Source organism: Ciconia boyciana, chromosome 3 (genome assembly GCF_034638445.1).
Source record: "Ciconia boyciana chromosome 3, ASM3463844v1, whole genome shotgun sequence".
In the NCBI taxonomy this organism is placed as follows: domain Eukaryota; kingdom Metazoa; phylum Chordata; class Aves; order Ciconiiformes; family Ciconiidae; genus Ciconia; species Ciconia boyciana.
This window is the reverse complement of record NC_132936.1, coordinates 11,905,725-11,927,210: the sequence shown is the minus strand read 5'-3', so window position 1 is coordinate 11,927,210 and position 21,486 is coordinate 11,905,725.

The window sequence follows — 21,486 nt, the reverse complement described above, 5'->3', positions numbered from 1 at the left end:
CATGTTAGCACGTTGCTGCACCTGAACTAATAATACTGGCACCTGAACTAACAGTGCCATGCTGAGGTGATCACATACTGAAGTGGGCAGAGTTAGCTCAGTAACTCTGCGTTACACTTTGTAGTGTATTTGTGCCACAGGCTGTCCTTCCCCAGAAAAGTCATCATAACATGGCCAGCTACAAGCTTAAAGCAGGATACTTTTTTATTTGACTAAGCAAGGAAGATGCCATCTGTCTGTGTTGAAGGCACAGCTGTAGACAGTGTTACCCATACCAGAATAAATGAGGAATAGCTTCCCTGAAGACATCAGAGTCAGACAGACAGAGAAATAGGGGAAGTGAGATGTGAATTCAGCTCAAGAGTTCAGTTTCATTCATTTTTTTCCTGTCCCAACTGATGTGTGCAGAGAGTGAATGATCCTTGGCAGCAGACCAGGATGAAGGATATTGAGATCAAAGGAGTACCAGCACACCACTGTACTTCACAGAATAGTGTGTATTTGGCACAGAAACACCTCTGATAAGCATTAAAAATATCTTTTAATGGATATTTTATTCTCTTGACAGAGGCTATTTAAGATTTGAAAGCGACACAAAAGTAATTTATCCTCACATGTAAAAATGCTCTCTCCAGATAGAGATATCACATTAATTTTACTCATTCATGTAACACTCTGAAAACTAATCTTAGGTTCCTCCCTCAACACTGTGGAAAGCAAAAATTAATTAACTTGTGTACAGGGAAAGGAATGAATCTGCACTTGCTTTACTTTAAGATTCTGCTTTCAAAGTAGAAAACCTAGGTCATCTGCAAACAATCATTTGTTTTCTACTACAAGTTCTGCTTCATAATGTTTAATATGTCATTTGCTCATTAGCACATTTGTTCATTAATTTCTATTTAACAGCACACTCTACAGTCCATCATGTTTTTATTTTCTCTGGTCATCCAACATACAGTACATAATGTGGTCATAGTTGCATGAGAATGATTTTTTATTTATACACTGTCTTTCAACCAGAAGAATCCCAGAGCAGGTTCATAAACTATCTTCTGTGAATAGGTTTATAAACAATGGTTTAGGGCAAATGTAATTACGGATCTGTTATACCTTTGTATATATATTTCCAACTGTTTTTTCTTAACTGGACGTGTATTGTAGATCTGTTGTAATATTGGCCATTTAATCCTTATGTTTCTTGCTAATCAGGAAGTTTCTTCTCCTCTTCTCCACTTTGAAGTTTCTCTTGGTTACTCCTTGTCTTCTTATCAGGATTCTGAGGCATGGAAAAATTTAGCAAGAAATTGCAAAATACGAAAAACTGATAGTGAAGTCTACAAGAGAGAACACTGTGTGCTTTCTTTGCAAGACTTCATTGCACCAAAACCAAAATGGAGGCCTGTCTTTGGAAACAGAAGACTCCTTGAAGGAAGTAAATTGCAGTTCAGAGATAACAAAGACAGAAGGGTATTAAAGTTACATATCTCCCATGGGCCAAATTTCAAGAGCTATTTAAACAGCACTATGAATTACCTAAGCCTCATGGAGCAGAACGAGGAGACTCTCTATAATGTATTCCCTAGCCTTAAAGGCAGTCAGACCCAGTGCATAAAACAGTATATTTTTGCGAGCTCCAGAAAGGACAGTTCTATCATGTGGAAAAAAGACAACTTTGCTTAGAAGTGAGATTAGCAACTCCAGTTCAGTGTTAGGTTTGTCTATATATAAAGCAATTGAGATAAGTACATTCCTCATATTTTTGTACAGGCATGTTTAAACATGGGACAGCTTTTTCAGGGAGAATATCATATAAAATATGTTCTCCCTGAAGTGAACAGAAAAACCTTTCAGGGAAAGGATTTGTGTTGGAAAATGTTAATGAAAACAAAAATTTTTAATCTAATTTTTCAAGGTAAATCAAGTAGGAAAAAAAAAGAAATTTTAGGAAAAAATTTGCTCTGAAATGCTTTTGGGGGGTTCAAAAACCTGCAGTTCTGATGTCACCTGCCTTCCCCTTCCTCGGGCTCCAGAATTGTGCTACTTTATTCATTATAGCCCCTTATTTCCTCTTCTCACCGAGCTGCTGTGTTGCAGTATGGGAATCTATGGTCACTGTGTTTTTAATTCATAATGCCTTCATGAGTAATCTAGCTCCTAGAGAATAATAAAGACATGAGACTCCTAACTGTCCAGAGATATCTCAGCAATATTTAACAATTTTTCTCTATTTTCTGAGTTACTCTTTAAACAAAAAGCCATCATTTTATAGGAAAACCAACATTTTATCTTACAGGGCTACATTTAGCGACTAAAGGCTTGAAATTATTAGTCTGGGAGATTTTTGATGAACCATACAGGGTGGTGAAGTTCATCAGAACTAACCAAGTCTTTCCCTACTTAACTTTGGACCTTGTTCTCTGAGAGAATTAGTCATCCAGCAGCTGGTCAGCTGGAGACAAGTCACACACACATCCTTTCCTTTATTAGTATCACTACCAGTATATAGGCTGGATGGATTAAAGTCTCTCTCCATGAACTTCTTCTGCATTCCTGATAAAACAGGGCCAGGTACAGGAGCAAGTGCTGTCCTGTGATTTTCCCTGCCGTTGAATTGCTAGGATGCTCCAGGGCATAGACTTGGATGTGATGACTCGCAGTGCCAGAGTACAGCTTGGAAACAGCACAAACCAAGCAAAGCTCCCAACCAGCAGCGTGGACACAGCCACCCTCTTTGAGGGGACAAGCCAGGTTGGACACATGGACATAAATCATGCTCTGCAACTTAGCTTCAGGGCCAGACAAGCAGCCCTGGTTTATTTTATTTAAGAATACAGATGTAGTCATAGTGGTTAAATGATTGACCCCACAGGAGTATCCTCCCACTTCATGTGCTCTTCTGTTCAGATGCTGAGGACACTCTGCAGCAAATACATGGTTAGAAAGTGTGCTGAAGTGACAGCCAAATGACCAACTGTATTTTATGGTTTCCCCCAAATTTTCACGTCACAGCTCAGAATAATTACCCTGTGAGTCTGACAGATTTTTAGGTAGTGGTTTTCCATTCTCCAAGATAGACTACATGTCTCCATGGTACATATTTTATTGGTGGATGTGAGTCTATTATTAACCCATGCTAGAAATTCTAGGCTCTTCATTTCCTATTTTTAGCTCTGGAGGTCCTCAATTTATTTAATCCACAGTGCATCAGGCAGCATCACAGCTGTCACATTAGTATATTAATCTTCGACTGCAGGTCTTACACCAGTGTTAATTGGTGTGTCCCAGCTCTCTAATCTTACAAGGATCTGATTTCTTCACAAGCAGGTTATGAGATATTCATATGCGTATGCATGTTCTAGATAAAATTATCACAAAACATTATTAAATGACACTGTTACTTACCTGAAGTTATTTGGCTATTTAAAATTAGTCACTTGTAAATTACTTCATTGCATATGAAACTATCCTTTCTACAGCAAAATGCCCTGAAATGCAGCAAAGGCTTATGTGCAAAGTAAGGTTAGATGAGGTTCACCATGCATGCATTGAACTTCATAACAGACATATAAGGCTCACTGCCTTCCACGGTATTTCAATGAGACTTGGACCAGTGCTTCAAGTCAAACTTGTGCTGAAGTGTTTTTCTGAGCAGAAATGGACTTATGTACATCCCCCATTGGTCTGCTGAGCCAGCAATTCTAACACTAATTAGTATCAGCATTAAAACCCCCACCAAGACATGACACTGAAATTCAGCAAAGGCTGGATAAAATTGCAGCTTGCATTCTTTAAATATTTATACAGTACATCAAAACAAATGAAACTGGAGATTCCATTTCCAGCATGAGCTGCAACATTGCTAGAATGGGGTCTACTGTGTCATGCCACTTATTTTCATTTCTTTGATTTTTTTTTTTATGACACTTCTGCTGAATTAGTAATCAGGGACAAGGGACAGAGTCATACTGTTTTAAATCTTCAGTATTCCTAAGAGTAAACAGATATCCAGTGAAGCAAGTTAGAGAGACCTTTAACTCTATGAATTATTTTGAGAGCATGAAAGTCACTTTCACAGATCAAGTTTATCACAGCACTGAAAAGACGTAAGTATTTCTATTAAAATTTGTATAATTCAAAGAAAAACACCTAAGAAAGATCTGTCCTTTTAATACAAATTCCTCATTTAGTTAATCATGTCTGAGTGTCTTATGTCTGAGATACACAGATTCTCATGGAGGTTAATATTATATCTACAGGAAAAAAAAATGGCTGTAGAGTTTGATAGAAAGAACTATTTCTCTATTACTTTTTTTCTCTGTTTTGGTGCAACATGAATGCGGTAGTAGATCAGCTGTAATATCAGTGACTTCCAAGCAACCAAATATTTGGTGAAGTATTTAAATAAAATGTAGAATAGTAAAGACTACTCCTGCCACTCTGCTCTTTTGCAAGCTCCTGAACATTGTGGTTACACAGAGCCCTGGAATCCAGTTCAAAGCTGTGGTCTGCATGGACAAAGCACTGCACAAGCACAAGTCTCTGCTGTTGTTATTACTTTTAATATAGATTTTTTTCATCACTTACATGACATCATAAATTTTATTTTACTAAAGATGGAATGGAGTAACAGGAGTAAGGTCTGATCCCAAATGTGAACTAGGACTTAGTCTACAAAATAAAAGACTGGAAGAAGGACACAGAATCATAGAATCATAGAGTCATTTAGGCATAATAACATATAAAAGACTGCAGCAAAGAAAATGGTAATAATACACTTCCTGTTGAGGCTGAACAGACCAAAAAATAGTATGATGAAACTGAAACTTGGAAGAGTCATGCTGGACCTTATGAAATCACATTCTAATGGAAGTAGAATATCTGGGGAAGTTGTAAACTCTCCATCATTGAAGATCTCTAAAATAGATTAGAACTACTTCTGTCAGAAATGACAGAAATTCAGCACTTTAAGGCAGGAGAAACATAGGTGATTTTTTGAGATCCTCCCCAGCTCTGTGATTCTGTAAGCAGTTAATATGTTGGTGCTTGGAGGAGGAAATGGGAGGCTCTGAGTTTCCCCCTTACAATGGTGTCTGTAAAGTTTGTCTAGTTGCATGCTGGAGAAATTTTCATTATTTTAAAGAAAGTAGCAATGTTTTGGCCAAGATTTTTTTTTCTCAGTTCCCTGAAAATGTAGGAGCAGAGCACTGTCATGCAGGATTTTGAATAGTGATGCTTTCTACATGAGAATAACCACAGTACCAAGTCAACCAAACATCCAGCTAGTTCAGTAAATGGACTCCAGCAGGGCCCAGTAGGGAGATGCACATAGAGGAACAGGGAGAGCACAGTGAACAGGCATTCTTTATTCACTTTTTCCTTGCTTCACAAGATTTTACAAACTTTTTCCAGTCCATTTAGTTTCTGTCACTGTAGTGCACCCTACTGCCCCACACTGAAATCCATTTTGGGGAAGATAGACAGGGGAAAAATGATGGCCAAACTCTCTCATCCTTTTTGGTAGGAATTGAACACTGTCAATGACAGTAAGACAGTTAACTGTAGTGAGCTAACATCCCTTATTAAATGTTTTAAACCTTTTACACTGAGACCCTGGGGCCCTGGCTCTCATTATTTCCTTGCATGGGGAGGGAAGCCTTAGGTTCTGTCTTAATTCAACAGTTCATCTTCTAAGAGAAGGTCTAGAAATTGTGATATGCAGTGGAGGAGGACTGTTACCTACCTTACAAATCCCATAAATGAGATACCATATTTTAGGCCTGTATTAAAGAAGATTAAATTTCTAGTAGCTTATGGCAGTGAAAGCAAATAGTTCCTTGTAATTTTGTTGATACAGTTACAGTCCACACACAAGCTATCCAGACTTATGCTGAGCTGGAAATAAAATTTCAAAATCACCTCCTACATCAACTGTATTTTCCCAACAAGAGTGTCTCGTGTAGATCTGATCTCAGTGCCCTGAAATTAAAAGGTCTGAACTCCCTCGGCTGAACTCAACTCCAGTGTAAATCCAGTCAAAATGTATTTGTGCCATCCCAAAAATTTATGAACTTGCACGAAGTTTCTGCAAGCCCTTGTTCGTTCAGCCATTTGTAGGCCTGAGTTTCAAAGAATTTCAACTTCCAGAAGCCTCTCGCTGTAAACTCAGAGCTAAACCAAATCCACCAGCTGAATCTCATTTGTTTATGTGTTTATTTATGTATGTGTTTCATTAATTTATTTATTGATCCTAGAACGGAAGGAGTATGAAATCCCCTGCCTGCTACTGGCTTTTGTTAAACACCGTCTGCTTGAGCCAGGCTTGCTGAAAGAATTGCTAAGGTTCATGTTCTGTCTGATGAACCTTCCTCAGTTCATTACAGCAATGGCCAAAAGCCATTTCTTTCTTTTCTCCATGTTCTCTCCCCAGCCTTGTAACAGTACATTACAGTGAACTTGCAGTGTCTCCCTCTGCCCATGATCCGGGCACGCTCATGAAGCTTTTCAGCTCTCAAGTTCTGAAAGAAAATTCTGATTTGGCACAGCCTCAAGTTCTTCTTTTAAACACAAACACTATCTTCCTTGCTTTGGCACTCTCCTTGTTTTTTCTGTCAGCCTTTTTCCTCCCTTCTTCCTTGCCATGTCTACCTTCCCTCTATCTCTCACTCAATTCCTCAGTGAAGAAAGCTAACATGTTTAGAAAAATCCATGTTTATATGGTGATTGTCTTATCTTAGAGCAATGCTACCGGGCAACATCATAAACAAAACACTTTTCTGGGGAATTGTTAGATAATTTCTATCTCGCACTTTCCAAAACTCTCATGTGCTTCATTCATTTGGAAAATTGTTTTACCTCATGTCAGCATTCCCATCTGTTCTAATTTTGTAGGTTTGTAATAATGATGCTACTTAAGGCTTTGCCTCACTTTTGCATTGACTTTAGGGAAACTTTAGAACATCAGCCTGAGAGCTGCGATCTCCAGCAAGGAGAAAGCACTTTGAAATGACCTAAATCTTTCTGTGGTAACTAGGTGCTCAGAAGAAACATCTAGATCAACATCAGGAACATCAGTGCAGACAGACCAGGAGCTCCTGAATGATACTTCAGGCAGCCCCACTCCTAACTGGGAGCATTCTGCAGTATCTGCCAAATCTCCTGGAGGAACTCTGAATATAGCTCTTAGATCTTCAAGCCTCTGGATATAATGGAGATGAACAAATGACATAAATTAACTTTGCCAATCTGTTACACAAAGGTCATGACAGAAGGAGGCTGTTTTGCACTTTCCCAGTCTTTCTGATGTGTAGGTGGCCATGCATAATGACCTCTCACTTAGTGAAAAAGAAATATTGCAATCCTTACACAAAGGAATCTTTGCCTGGTAAAAATAAAGCTGGGAGAAATTGCTGCTCTGCTGTTTTCCATGGTAATTTTGCAATTGATCTCAACAGCGTGGGGATTTTCCTCTTTGGTTAAGATAAATGAGGCCTGCAGAAAGTTCTCTGAAGGTGACAGACATTTTATGGGCAAAATAGAACTTGCAGACCATATTTGGTCTTTTGAGTTATTTTTCTGACATGCATATTCATTTACTAGCTTAAACTGCATTAAAAATAAATCTGCCCATATGCATATTGATGTTACTTTTTAAATAGCATATTTCCACATATTAAATTACAAATATATCTTTCTTGTGCTTTTTTTCCTTAGGGGCTACATCAACTAATTACAATGGTTTCTTTAGAGTTTTCAGCCTTTCATCTACATTTGTATTTAGTGACTTTCATAGGAGCAACTGATTGCTGCATTTATAGTGATTTATGTGGAAAGGGAAGCATATTCATATTAAGCATATAATGAGAGCCCTGGAACATTAGTTTACATTTTGCTGGCAATCACAGTGGCTTTGGCAATGCATTTTAGATGACCTTAACATTCACGTCTAAAACACATGCGATAACTAGCCTCAGCCTTCACCCTACCGTTGATCTTTTAAAACAGTGAACATAAGATAAAGATCTGTTGTGGTTCTCTTCTCAGCTCTCCATAACATTTCATAAATAGGTCAAGTTTAGCATGTTTATATAAATTGATTCCCCTTCTGGGAATGCTGGGCTGTGATAAACAGTTCTTTCCAATTAGTTTGTTTTTTTTTAAATAGTTGGGGATTACTATTACAGCTAAAAATATTTTAAATATAAGTATATTCTAAGTCAAGAAAATGTTTTCTGTCTGTTACTGACAGATGAACTGCAAATGCCCGCTCCTGTTCCCTTTGAAACCAATATTACAGTCTCTACACATGTAGACTTCTTTTTGACAATACACAGCAAAATGAGGATCTAGTCCTGCAACAGTGTGCACTACCACAAGTCCTTTTAACCATAAGGAAAGAATGATTGAGGCCAATAAGACTCCTTTGGTTTGTAATCCCTGTGCTTAACAAACATCTACAGGATGAACTCTGTTTTGTCATACTTGCTTTAGAAGTCATTCTGTTGGTTTACAGATTTGTACATTCCTTTAGACACCAGCTGTCCTTTTAATTCTCATTAATAATCCATTTTATTTGATTCTGTTGTCAGGTCCATTTCTAGAAACAATTTGCATGGTAAGTCAGGTCAGCTGGTGAATCAGTTGCCCAGAAACCTCCCTCAGCAATGAGTAGCACTAGATGCATCGGAAGAAGATGTAAGAAATGGTAAGAAATCATTATGCAGAATGGAGTGGACTTCTAGTTTATGGCCATTATTACCATCTTGATGATCATATCTTTCTTCAGAATACTTAACAGAATGATGGTGACAAGTCTTGTGCCTTGACTCACACTTTTTCATATCATTGCAGCTTTAGGGGAGAGACCGAGTGAGCCTAGCTCTGCTGCTCACTTTGTGGTAGGTTAGATCTGACAGCAGATGGAATCCCTGAGGCATGTCAATTTAATTTTAGGTTGTGCGTTTAATGCACATGTTGCCAATTACAGTGGTATATGATGTCGTTCTAGGAAGGAGGTCTCTCTCTCTCCTACTGGGTGAACATGCTAAGGATAAATTTTGCAAAAGTTATTAAATCTGGGCTCAGTCATGTCTTAACAGCCTGCATGAGAAAGGGACAATCGTTCAAAGATTATTTCTGACTCTCTAGAAACACGAGATTCCTCTCCTACTACTCTTTTAGCTACTGTCTTAGCAGTAATGCATTCAAACTCCCAGGGAACAGAGCAAAAGCTCCAGGTTTCAGATGGACTTCAATGTTGATGTGGTTATACAGATCTACTTGAGCAAGGGACTTCAGACTTCGTTTGTTAGAGTTCTATGACCACAATTCTGAGGAAAATGGAAAACCCCAAAACAGGCTATCAAACAAGTGTTCAGACAGAGAGATTTATGGCATCAGCTGCCTAGCTCCTCAGTAGAGAAAAATACAGAAGAGCCAGGTAGCTAAGATTAGTGTCCAAGTCGATCTAAAAGCACTGTTAAATGCAGGACAGCTTCAGACAGAAAATTTGCCTGGGGAGAAGGAGGAGGCTATGTTTTTCTTATTTCTTCTAGCCATTGGGAGCAGTGGAAGAAAGCTCTGCCTAGTAGAGTGAGGCAAAGCCTTTTCCAGATAATCTGTGGTATATTTAACTCCTGGGTGGTTTGTTCTTTGAGAGAATGATGTATATATTGCTTGTTTTATGTTGTCTGTTCTAAAAAGACTTTCCTTGTTTTCCTCTATCCCACCACTTCTGGAAGCCTCCACTCCAGCGTACTACATTAGCCTAGCTCCACAACCACACCAGATCACAGATGAGACTTCCAAATGAAACTTCCACCAGGCTTCTTTTTAGCATGAGGCCATAAACGTCAGGATGATTATCTTTCTGGGGAATATATTCATGATACAACACCCGTACTTCCCAGTCTTAAACAGTGTCCTACAGATATCACAAAAGGTTGAAATAATTGCATCCCTAACACTGATGGTTTTTAACAACTTATGAGATAAGACATTTTTATTGTCTAAACATAAATTAATTGTTTGTTTTAACTCATAAGTTATTCATAAGTTCCAGTTGGTCTCACAGTCAGAGAGCAGTCCCTGACCCACTTCACACACTGGCACAGATGTAGCTTCAGAAGCATGTTATCTAAAGAGCTAATAGTCTATCAGTCATGAGCAGTTCAGATGTTATCCTTAAGCCATATATGGTGCCTGTGGTCCTGGCCCATCCAAGACATTGAAGCTAGGCTCTCTAGACCTCAAACCTGTAGTTTGATCTTTGCAGTAGGAAAAACAATAAATTCATATATGCATGTAACTCATACTCCAGCCAGCCTAAACAGACATTGTGGCTACAGAACACCAATAAAAAATAAAGCAGAATGATTCTTATTTGCATGCAATATAGATGAACATTTGAAAATATATATACATAAAAATGTAAAAACTTATATTGAAAATTCCATCAATATTAAAGCATTTTATCCCTTATTTTCAAACTGTTTTTTACACCAAAAGCCTGGGTGTGGACATTGACTCAAAAACAAATTCTGAAACATTCAGACTTGACTGTAAACCCTTCAGCAGGATCATAATTTTTGCTTCTGAATACATGGATACTTATGTGACCCTTGCAAGACACTTACTGCTCTGTGTCTGGAAATAAAGAAAAAAAGTAAGACATCTGTCTTCTGATTTGCTGACATGAGAGGAGCAACCAAGCACCATCTAGCCACCATATGAATACAATAAGCTAAGCTTCACCACTGCTGCAAAGTCTAACTCTAAACACTACACTTCCTCCTGCCGAAAGACCCCTTTCCACAAGTTCCCAGGTTTCACAAGAAAAAGGGCAAGATGCAAACTATGTTCAAGTCCAACTTGAATCTCACCCAGCTGGAATAAGAGAAGAGAATAAACTGCCACCCACACACAGTTTGCAAGCAGGAAATAAAATTCAATTGTTTTATTTATATATATTTATTTCTTTATAAGTATCTGCATTGTCTGTCACCAGAGAACGGGTGTCTGTGTGTTAGTCTGGGGAAAATAACACAATTTATTTTTAATAGAAATGTCCTCTTGCTTTTATCATGAATTAATATCTTTGAGCCACAATTTCCATGAATTTTGCTGGCACAAAGGATTCAGACACCAGATTTGAAGGACGGATATGTGAGTATTTGTGGAACCCAGAACTGCAAAAATATTCATTGGAAGTACTACTCACACATCTAATCAGGAAAAAGGAATACTGCCAGGCAGCCAGTCCAACCAGTGATAGTTTGAAAAGCAAATATTGGCTGTCCACAAACAATTTACATAGCAAAAATCATCTGGACAACATAAACACTATAATATTCTCATATACCAAATATTTGTTCATTAATTTGACTAATTTTGTATCATGCTTTAAACAAACATTCTGAATATATTTTTATTTTCTCAACTTTTGCCAAACTTTGGTTACAGATTGGTGTATCTAAGTTACAGACGTAAACACTCAGCCAAACAGTGTGTGGCTTGATATGCTGTGGGTATAGAAACATTGGTGGTAAGTAAAAACAGTGGCCAGTTTGAATAATGGGTTTTGATTCATTTTCTAATTCATCCTAAATCACAAGTGCTGTTGATTTTGGTGTCTCTTCAAGACACTGTGTCTAGAACACTGCCTTCAAGTGGGCAGATATGTGACTGTTGTCACTGTGAACTGTTTCCATGACAAAGAGATTAAAAATAAAAAAATAAATAAAAAAACACAACAAGAAAATGTTCTCAATTCGAAATATTATGAGGAGGCCTATACTATAAAATGGCCAGACAAGTCTTCAGTACAACCAACTCCCTGTTTTAAAGGCAACTTCCATTTTGTGGCAAATTGCCCTTCAGCAAATCACTCCTCACTTCACATCAGCAGAAAAGATGGAAGAGTTATATCTCAAATTACTTCACTCAACTAGTTTGTCTGCATTTTGAGGGATTAATCCTTTCCAAGATCCAAAAAATCATGAAATTATCCCTTAGATAGTTGAGAAAAACTGTAAGCTCTACCACCTAGATCAGGAGTTCCCACAGGTCACAAAATGGTACATGAATGCAGCCAAGGAGCCATGCATACACCTCTTCATACATGCATATTCAGGCAGGAATTGCCCTCAGCAATGCCAATTCAAGGGTGGCACATATTCTCAACAGGGTTTGGTAGCTCTTGATCCTGACAGCAGCAACATAAAAAAAAAACAAAAATGGATACATACTGTTTTGGAAATCAAGAGCCAGACTTAGCATGTCTTAACCACCTTTAAGTGTCCAATAATTTTTTATGTTTTTTAATCAAAAGTACAAAGAGACCAGTTATAAATTCAGAATGAGTTGATTTTAAAGTCTTTTGTATGCCTATAGGAAGAAATACTATAGTATTCTAAATACTCCCCAAATCTCCATATGAAGTGAATAATTTAACCATAAATATATTTAAGCTATATTTCTGCATATGCTTTTTTAATTTTTGTGATGTATTTTTGTTTATATAAATATGGAAATTGTTCATGCAAAGACATTTCAGTATTTGAACTCTCTGTAAACTGTTCCCTTTCAATCTGTTATATAAAATTTCTTACCTGTGTTCCAAAAAGTTATTCTGCAATGAGTTTTTGGCTCTGAATCAGGAAAGCAGCCTTTGTTAGGACCAAACCTAAGGCATTTATGGCTATATTAAATCAACTGGTTTTAATTGCATGTTTTTCTGCTTTCATATGTAGATACCAAAAAAAACCAAAAATGGGGGGTGGGGAGGGAATCTCCTATGAAGATGTCCACCTACCACATGAGAAATAAAATACTATTTATGTTAAGTGCTACAATCAGTTTGTGATCCATTGAGATTTTCAGTAACCAGTTTAAACTAAGGTTGAATAAGTTTTCCTTCCTCAAAGCAAGAGACAGCACATGGAGAAAACAGCATCTGTGATCTTTCTTTGAATTCTGCAACTAGTTTCATTATTGATGATGTTATTGAAGAGTACAAGTGAATATATCAGTATTGTAATGACAGTGAGATACAAAACTTTCCACATCTCAGTCTGACCTCCCAGTCTTTTATCAGGGTAAAATCCAAATGTAGGAACTTAAAATGAGGTTTCCATGACTTCTCTTACCCCAACTTGAAACTGGGGCTAATCGATGTTTTGTGATACTGCAGCTTGCTTTCTCTATAGTTAGGTTTTCATTACAGCAGTTGTGTTACATTGACTCATAGGGCTGAATATCTGAATTAGGATTAGAGCCAAATATAGAGTTGCTGTGCCACAGCTCCCTCAGCAGAGCAGTGAATGATGCTGAATGCCTGGACATTTTAATATTAGTGAATCTATGGCATTCATTTATTCATAACAAGACTGTGCTGCTGACCTAGTTTGCTCATTAAATTAATGGAAGTTGGAGAAACTAAAAAGAAAATCCTAGAGGGGTTTCATTTCTGTGCCTACTTGGTTGGATCAGTAATTCCTTTTATTTTCCTTTCTTTTCTCCTGGCTGTATAACTGGATGAATTTGTTTTAGATTATTTTCCTATTAACTAAAATTTCCCAGAGGTTCCTGGTATTTGCATTCAGCTATTTCAGTGGCAGATATAACATTGCACGGAACACACCATCTATTGAAACAATGGAGTCGTAAGGAAATCAGAGACATGTTCCCTACAGGTGTTTGACCTAAAGCATATTGGAGTTGCCAAATCCACCTTTGGGTCACACTCTTCTCCATCTGGACATCTACAAACATTGGGCCAAATGCAGAGATTGATTTTTAAACTGGGTAGCCCTACTAAAGTCAACTGGCAATCTTGACTTTAAGTGCCAAAATCAATGCTATAAGTGCTACGAACTTGCAGCCAACAAAGACTTCAGTTGGGACTTTCTGGCACTTTGTATGTCTGAAAACTGGGACACCATGAGTTTGGTGCTTACATGTTAAGTTTAGAAGTTTGGCTTTGGAGTTCTGACTTTCAAATCCATATTCACACCTCCAGGTTTAGCTAAACCTCTCTTGATCTTTTGTCTTCCATATTCTTCACGGTAGCAGGAATGGGTCAGAGAAATATGCCAGTGCTGAACAGACTTGTATCCAGCATATCTGCTTGATTGCTTGGCCATGGGATTGCATGCAAACCAGCATGACTAGCAGATGGGCTTCTTCTCTTGTTCACTGTTCAGTCCCTTCTGATGCATCTCATTGCTCTCACAGGACTGCCAGCAGTAATGAGAGCTTTGCCCTTATGATCAACTTTATCCACGTTCATTCTACTTTAGCAAGATCGCCATCGAAGGGAACTTACCCACTACATCCCAGAAGAACAGGATAGTATGTGCCATCCACCTAGGACTGAAAAGTCTGTCTCAATAAAATCACAGGTAACTACAATAGATGTTTCCCCAAACTCAGAAGACACAAAATCCCCACCTTGTAAGTAATACAAGATCTCTGTAAAAAAGACAAAAAGTCTTAAACTATTATGTGCCAGAGGAAAAGAGCAGGAGCCTTAATGGATCACAGGGATTCTGAGTAAATGGCACCAGGCACTGAGTCGTCCTTGCTGGCTATTTGATACTGAGTGAAATCTTTGCAGAAAGTTAGTGGTGTTTCCATAATGTGATAATCGGGCTAATACCAGTTCAGTGGAAAGGTTGTGTTCAGGGATATTAACAACTCCATCTACTTTCCCCTTCCATTTTCCCCAACTGATGCAATTACTTTTATTATGTTTTATATAGTTTATATGTTTGATTAGGTACGTTGGAAAGTTAAGGAAACTCTGAGCCATTCATTTAAACATTTCCTTTGCAGTGCAGGAAAAAGGGAGTTTGATGAAAACACTTGTCACTATGAATGTTCTTCCTTCTCCATTTTGAAAATCTAGTTTTCCTTTTTGCAGCACTTTGAAATAGGCTTATTAATCCACTGAGGGAAATAAACAGCTGGAAGTAAACATTTCCCAACTGCTGGAGAAACACTAACTGTTTCCTAAGCCATATCCAAGTGGTCCCCAAATAAATGCATAAGGGAAAACCAGTTCTTGGCCTGGATCTGTGCCTGTGCTAATGAAGAAATCAACAGTAGAACAGCTAGCTGAGTCATTCTTCTTTAAGAATCATCAAATATCCAGCTTCTTAATTATTTATTGGTTGCTAAGACCAGCAGCCAACACTGTGCTCAGAGCTGTACAGGGCAGCCTTCACCACACAGTCTAAATTTGGCATACCAACAGTATCCAGCAACTCACTGAATGTTCAGTAGACATCCAGCAATGCACTTGATGGGTGGTGAAAGCCAGAGCTGTTTGCAAAGAGCTAGAGAAGTCATTTTCCAAGAGAAGTGCATTTTAAGGAAGAACACGAAAAGGAGTACACAATAGGCACCACAAGAATTGACTGACAGTTCAAAGGAAAGTGGTGGAAAGTGGCACGTTCTTGAAGATCTGTGATTTCTCCTTCTGCCACAGATGATATTATTTTTCATGTCCTTTTCAAGAACACTTACATAAACCAAGTTTCATGTGTGTAAAGAAAGAGTTAGGGAGAAGAACCTGTAAGCCCATAGCCAATATAGTTTTCCTCATAATACAAAATTTCCCATCTGAAGTGGAAAAAAATTATCTTGGGTGGAATAAGGAATTTCAGTAAAGTTCAGATCAAACAATTCCGAAACAAAAATAAGAGTGTGTAATTAGCTGTCCTGTCACCATGCTCAGTTAAAATGAAACTCACCCCACATGAAAAAATCCATCCTTAAGGCCTCATGACATTATGGCCAGCCACATTAACCCATGAGCACATCCAAGTGAGACCATCTGAGTGTCAGACTGGAAGAGTCACCAGCGTGAGGCTGCAAGTGGTCTCTGTACACAGCAGAGACAACCAGCCAAGAGAAAAACCTTCAGGACAGAGGTGGCTGTGCCTGGAGCACTGAGGTGGCCTCAGCAGCCTGTGTCAGTTTGGGAAGAAACACAGGGGATTGTTATTTGTGATGTTTGAGAGTTCAACTAATAAGGGATGGAAGAACCTGAAAGAGACTTTTCCTGAGCAGAGGAAAAGTCCCATGGCCCTGTATAGTTGTGTATCACTGACATCCTGCTTCATTCTCTGAAGTGCAGTACGGTCCTTCCTCTGGACATGTGTCTGATCAGCCTCACTGGCTACAGCAGGTGAGGAAGGACAGCAGGATCATGAACACACTCATCAGTATGTAGTTATTCCCTAAGGACAGCATTTAGCACACAGACCCCTCCTACCTAATATAACTTTAGATTAGATCTGCTTTTACCTACTTTAATATTTCCTCATTGGGAAGTTTTCTCCTCTGTTCTCTGAAAATGTACCTGAGACTTTTCTGTAGCCTGGTGCTGAACTCCTAGAGAATAAATAGATAAAAAACCAGCCTCAAAAGAATTTACAAGACATATATAAACTGAAATATCTTCACATACATTTGGAAGAAAGCCATGCTGTGCCTGGACAACTCTTGAATGGAAAAAAAGTTGTTAAATAGATTAATCATTCACCCTTAACACATGAGCAGCCCCAGTTAGAAGCCAAAAGGCCAGAAAAAGAAAAGGTGTCATGATGAGATAAGGGTGGTAATTATGCGCTTGTTTGAAACAAGTGAAGGAAGCAAGAGAATGAAGAGATGAATCAACTCAGAGACCCAGAGAAAGACAGATTTGTGGTGAGTTTCATTCTGGAAGACACTAACTTGAACTTGATGCAGAAGGTCAAAGGGTAGCCAAAAAAAGGCCAGACTGAAACAGAGTCAACAGGTCCAGTGATGTGACAAATAAAATTACAGTTGCAGCAACATGCAAGCAAACTAAAATGGAGCTGAATAAGAGGCAGAAATACACATTGAGAAATGAGATGGGCAGGGCAAGAACTCTTCCTCAACATTGAGGAAGCAAAAAGAAGACAGGAAGAAGCGTTAACACATGCAGGAAAAGAAAAGGAATATTGCCTGAGAAATAAAGATTGAAGAAGAAAAAAAAGAGGAAAACTGCGTATCAGGTCTCTGCTACAAACTGATATACCTGTTGAAAAGCCAGTAACAAATTAATTTTTTTTTTCTCCTCAATTTACCCTGGTATGAAATACAGACAAATAGGGACAGAAGGCAAAGTGGTAAAATCACAGAATCACAGAATTGTATAGGTTGGAAAAGACCTTTAAGATCATCAAGTCCAACCATAAACCTAACACTACCAAGACCACCACTACACCATGTCCCTAAGCACCTCATCCAAACGTCTTTTAAATACTTCCAGGGGTGGCGACTCAACCACTTCCCTGGGCAGCCTGTTCCAATGCTTGACAACCCTTTCAGTGAAGTAAAATTTCCTAATATCCAGTCTAAACCTCCCTGGTGCAACTTGAGGCCATTTCCTCTTGTCCTATCACTTCTTACCTGGGAGAAGAGACCGACCCCCACCTCTCTACAACCTCCTTTCAGGTAGTTGTAGAGAGCGATAAGGTCTCCCCTCAGCCTCCTTTTCTCCAGGCTAAACAACCCCAGTTCCCTCAGCCACTCCTCATAAGACTTGGGCTCTAGACCCTTCACCAGCTTCGTTGCCCTTCTCTGGATACGCTCCAGCACCTCAATGTCTCTCTTGTACTGAGGGGCCCAAAACTGAACACAGTGTTTGAGGTGCGGCCTCACCAGTGCTGAGTACAGGGGCACGATCACTTCCCTAGTCCTGCTGGCCATGCTATTTTTGATACAAGCTGGGATGCCATTGGCTTTCTTGGCCACCTGGGCACACTGCTGGCTCATATTCAGGCGGCTGTCAACCAACACCCCCAGGTCCTTTTCCATCAGGCAGCTTTCCAGCCACTCTTCCCCAAGCCTGTAGCGTTGCATGGGGTTGCTGTGGCCCAAGTGCAGGACCTTGCACTTGGCTTTGTTGAACCTCATACAATTGGCTTTGGCCCATCGATCCAGCCTGTCCAGGTCCCTCTGTAGAGCCTTCCTCCCCTCAAGCAGATCAACACTCCCGCCCAACTTGGTGTCATCTGCAAACTTACTGAGGGTGCACTCAATCCCTTTGTCCAGATCATTGATAAAGATATTAAACAGAACTGGCCCCAGTACTCAGCCCTGGGGGACACCACTTGTGACCAGCCGCCAACCGGAGTAAACTCCATTCACCACCACTCTTTGGGCCCGGCCATCCAGCCAGTTCTTTACCCAGCAAAAAGTACACCTGTCCAAGCCATGAGCAGCCAGTTTCTCCAGGAGAATGCTGCGCAAAACTGTGTCAAAGGCTTTACTGAAGTCTAGATAGACAACATCCACAGCCTTTCCCTCATCCACTAGGCAGGTCACCTTGTCATAGAAGGAGATCAGGTTAGTCAAGCAGGACCTGCCTTTCCTGAACCCATGCTGGCTGGGCTTGATCCCTTGGTTATCCTCTACATGCCGTGTGATGGCACTCAGGATGATCTGCTCCATCAGCTTCCCCGGTACCGAGGTCAGGCTGACAGGCCTGTAGTTCCCCGGGTCCTCCTTCCGGCCCTTCTTGAAGATGGGCGTCACATTTGCTAATCTCCAGTCAGCTGGGACCTCCTCAGTTAGCCAGGACTACTGGTAAATGATGGAAAGGGGCTTGGTGAGCACTTCTGCCAGTTCCTTCAGTACTCTCGGGTGGATCTCATCAGGCCCCATAGACTTGTGAGTGTCTAAGTGGTGCAGCAGGTCACTAACCATTTCCCCCTGGATTATGGGGGCTCCATTCTGGTCCCCGTCCCTATCTTCCAACTCTGGGGGCTGGGTACCCAGAGAACAATTGGCCCTGCTATTAAAGACTGAGGCAAAAAAGGCATTAAGTACCTCAGCCTTTTCCTCATCCTTGGTCACTGTGTTCCCTCCCTCATCTACTAGGGGCTGGAGATTCTCCTTAGCTCTCCTTTTGCTGCTAATGTATTTGAAGAAGTATTTTTTGTTGTCTTTTATAGCAGCAGCCAGATTGAGCTCTAGCTCAGCTTTGGCCCTTCTAATTTTCTCCCTGCACAGCCTTGCCACACCTTTGTAGTCCTCCTGAGTTGCCTGCCCCTTCTTCCAGAGGTCATAGACTCTCCTCTTTTTCCTGAGTTCGAGCCAGAGCTCTCTATTCAGCCAGGCCGGTCTTCTTCCCTGCTGGCTCATCTTTCGGCACCTGGGGACAGCCTGCTCTTGTGCCTTTAGGACTTTCTCTTTAAAGAATGTCCAGCCTTTCTGGACTCCTTTGCCCATTAGGGCTGCCTCCCAGGGGACTCTGTTGACCAGTCTCCTAAACAGGCCAAAGTCTGCCCTCCAGAAGTCTAAGGTGGCAGTTCTGCTGACCCCCTCGCCGCTTCTCCACGTATCAAAAACTCTGTCATTTTGTGATCACTCTGCTCAAGACGGCCTTCAGCCATCACATGGCTCACAAGTCTTTCTCTGTTCGTGAACAAGAGGTCCAGCGGGGCACCTTCCCTAGTTGGCTCACTCACCAGCTGTGTCAGGAAGTTATCATCTGCCACACGCTCCAGGAACCTCCTAGACTGTTTCCTCTCTGCTGTATTGTATTTCCAACAGACATCTGGTAAGTTGAAGTCCCCCACAAGAACAAGGGCTAGCGATCGTGAGGCTTCTCCCAGCTGCTTATAGAATAGTTCATCAGTCTCCTCATCCTGGTTGGGTGGTCTGTAACAGACTCCCACCACAATATCTACCTTGTTGGCCTTCCCCCTGATTCTTACCCATAGACACTCCACCCTATCGTCACCATCATCGAGCTCTGAACTATCCAGACACTCCCTAACATATAGGGCTACCCCACCACCTCTCCTGCCTCGCCTATCCCTCCTGAAGAGTTTATAGCCATCCATCGCCGCACTCCAGTTGTGCGAGTCATCCCACCATGTTTCCGTGATGGCAACCATATCATAGTTTTCCTGCTGCACAATGGCTTCCAGCTCCTCCTGCTTGTTGCCCATGCTGCGTGCATTAGTATAGAGGCACTTCAGCTGGGCTGTCGTCCATGCCTCCTTCATAGAAGAACACCCCTTGTGTACTTTGAGGTGTTTCACTGGCATTTGCCTCTTGGCTCCTGTTGCCTCAGTATCCCCTAGCTCAACTCCGTTCAACTACAGAATAAAACTTAGAATAAACTTCAGAATAAAACTTCAGAATAAAACTTCAGAATAAAACTTAGGAAACTTAAATATAGACAAAAAGTGATAGTGGGTCTCAGCAATGTGTATTTTGTGACTGCAGCAAAACCATCAGTAGGCCTAATTCTCTTCTCACAACTTCTGCTATAAAACTAGAATAGCTCCACCTGATTCAGCCAAGTCAAATTGCTGTAAAAGAGATGAACAAGCCCATAAACTCAGATTTCATTATTGCACACTTATAATGTAAAAATATTGAAAATCAAATGCAAGTTCCATCACCAAAGGTCTAGTAAAGACAGAAGGCAAGTTAGAAATCAGGAAAAGAGATATGACGTTCATCCCCTGGAAAATAGTTGAGATGCCTCATATGACCAGAGCACACATTCTGCTACTCAAACTTAGCAATACAGTTTTCTAACTGTTCAAGTTAACTCGTTCCTTAGAAGATACAATAAGAATGCAGAATCAATAGACCTTGCAAATAATTTAACTGATTAATGGTGACAAGCTCTGTAGACAAACTTTTGATAATCACTGCCACTGATCAAATTGTTGTTTTGTTTTATTTTTCAATAGCTACTGTGTCAGGAACTATAATACTAGTATAAACATTTTTGTGTTTGGTGCAGTATCAGACTCCAGTAAAGCACAAGCGTAAGGTGTAGGGGGAGTCAACACCAGCAGCTAAGGCACAGGTGGAGGAGAGAACACCCCTTTTTAATGATTTACCATGTTCTCATCAGGTATAACTGGCAGTGGAATTACAGCCCCAGAGAGCAGTCTAAAGGGAGCTGTGAGCTGGAAGTGGCAGAGACGTATGAGCATGACAGGGATTCTGGAACAGCTAGGCCTAATAAAGGGCAGAGCCAAACAGCTCTGGCACAGAACCATGCTGAAGCCACTGTTCTGCTTGCAGGCCTCATGTCAATATTCCTGCAGAGTGCTGGCCTGTTATGTAAACATGTCTGCTGGGTATCCGTGGCACCGTGCTGCACTGAGTGGTAACAACAAATACAAAGTTTCATCAAAAGCTATGAACATTTTAGGGAAGCTGGGTTGGGTTTTTTTGAAGTTCTGCTGGATGCTGAGCATACTTCAGCTGCTCCTTGAGTTTAAATAAGGTAAATTTGACTGTGTAAAACAGGTCAATGGCTTAGCTTGTGTCTCCCAGACTCAGAAGTGATTCTTTCTAAGACAAGGAAAGGTTCCTTCACTGCTGCAGCTCTTTGAGCAGTTAAATATGCATGTGGTCAAACTCAGTCCTCGTAAAACCCAATTGACTTCATTCAAAAAACTCCTATAAAGATGACTGATGTCA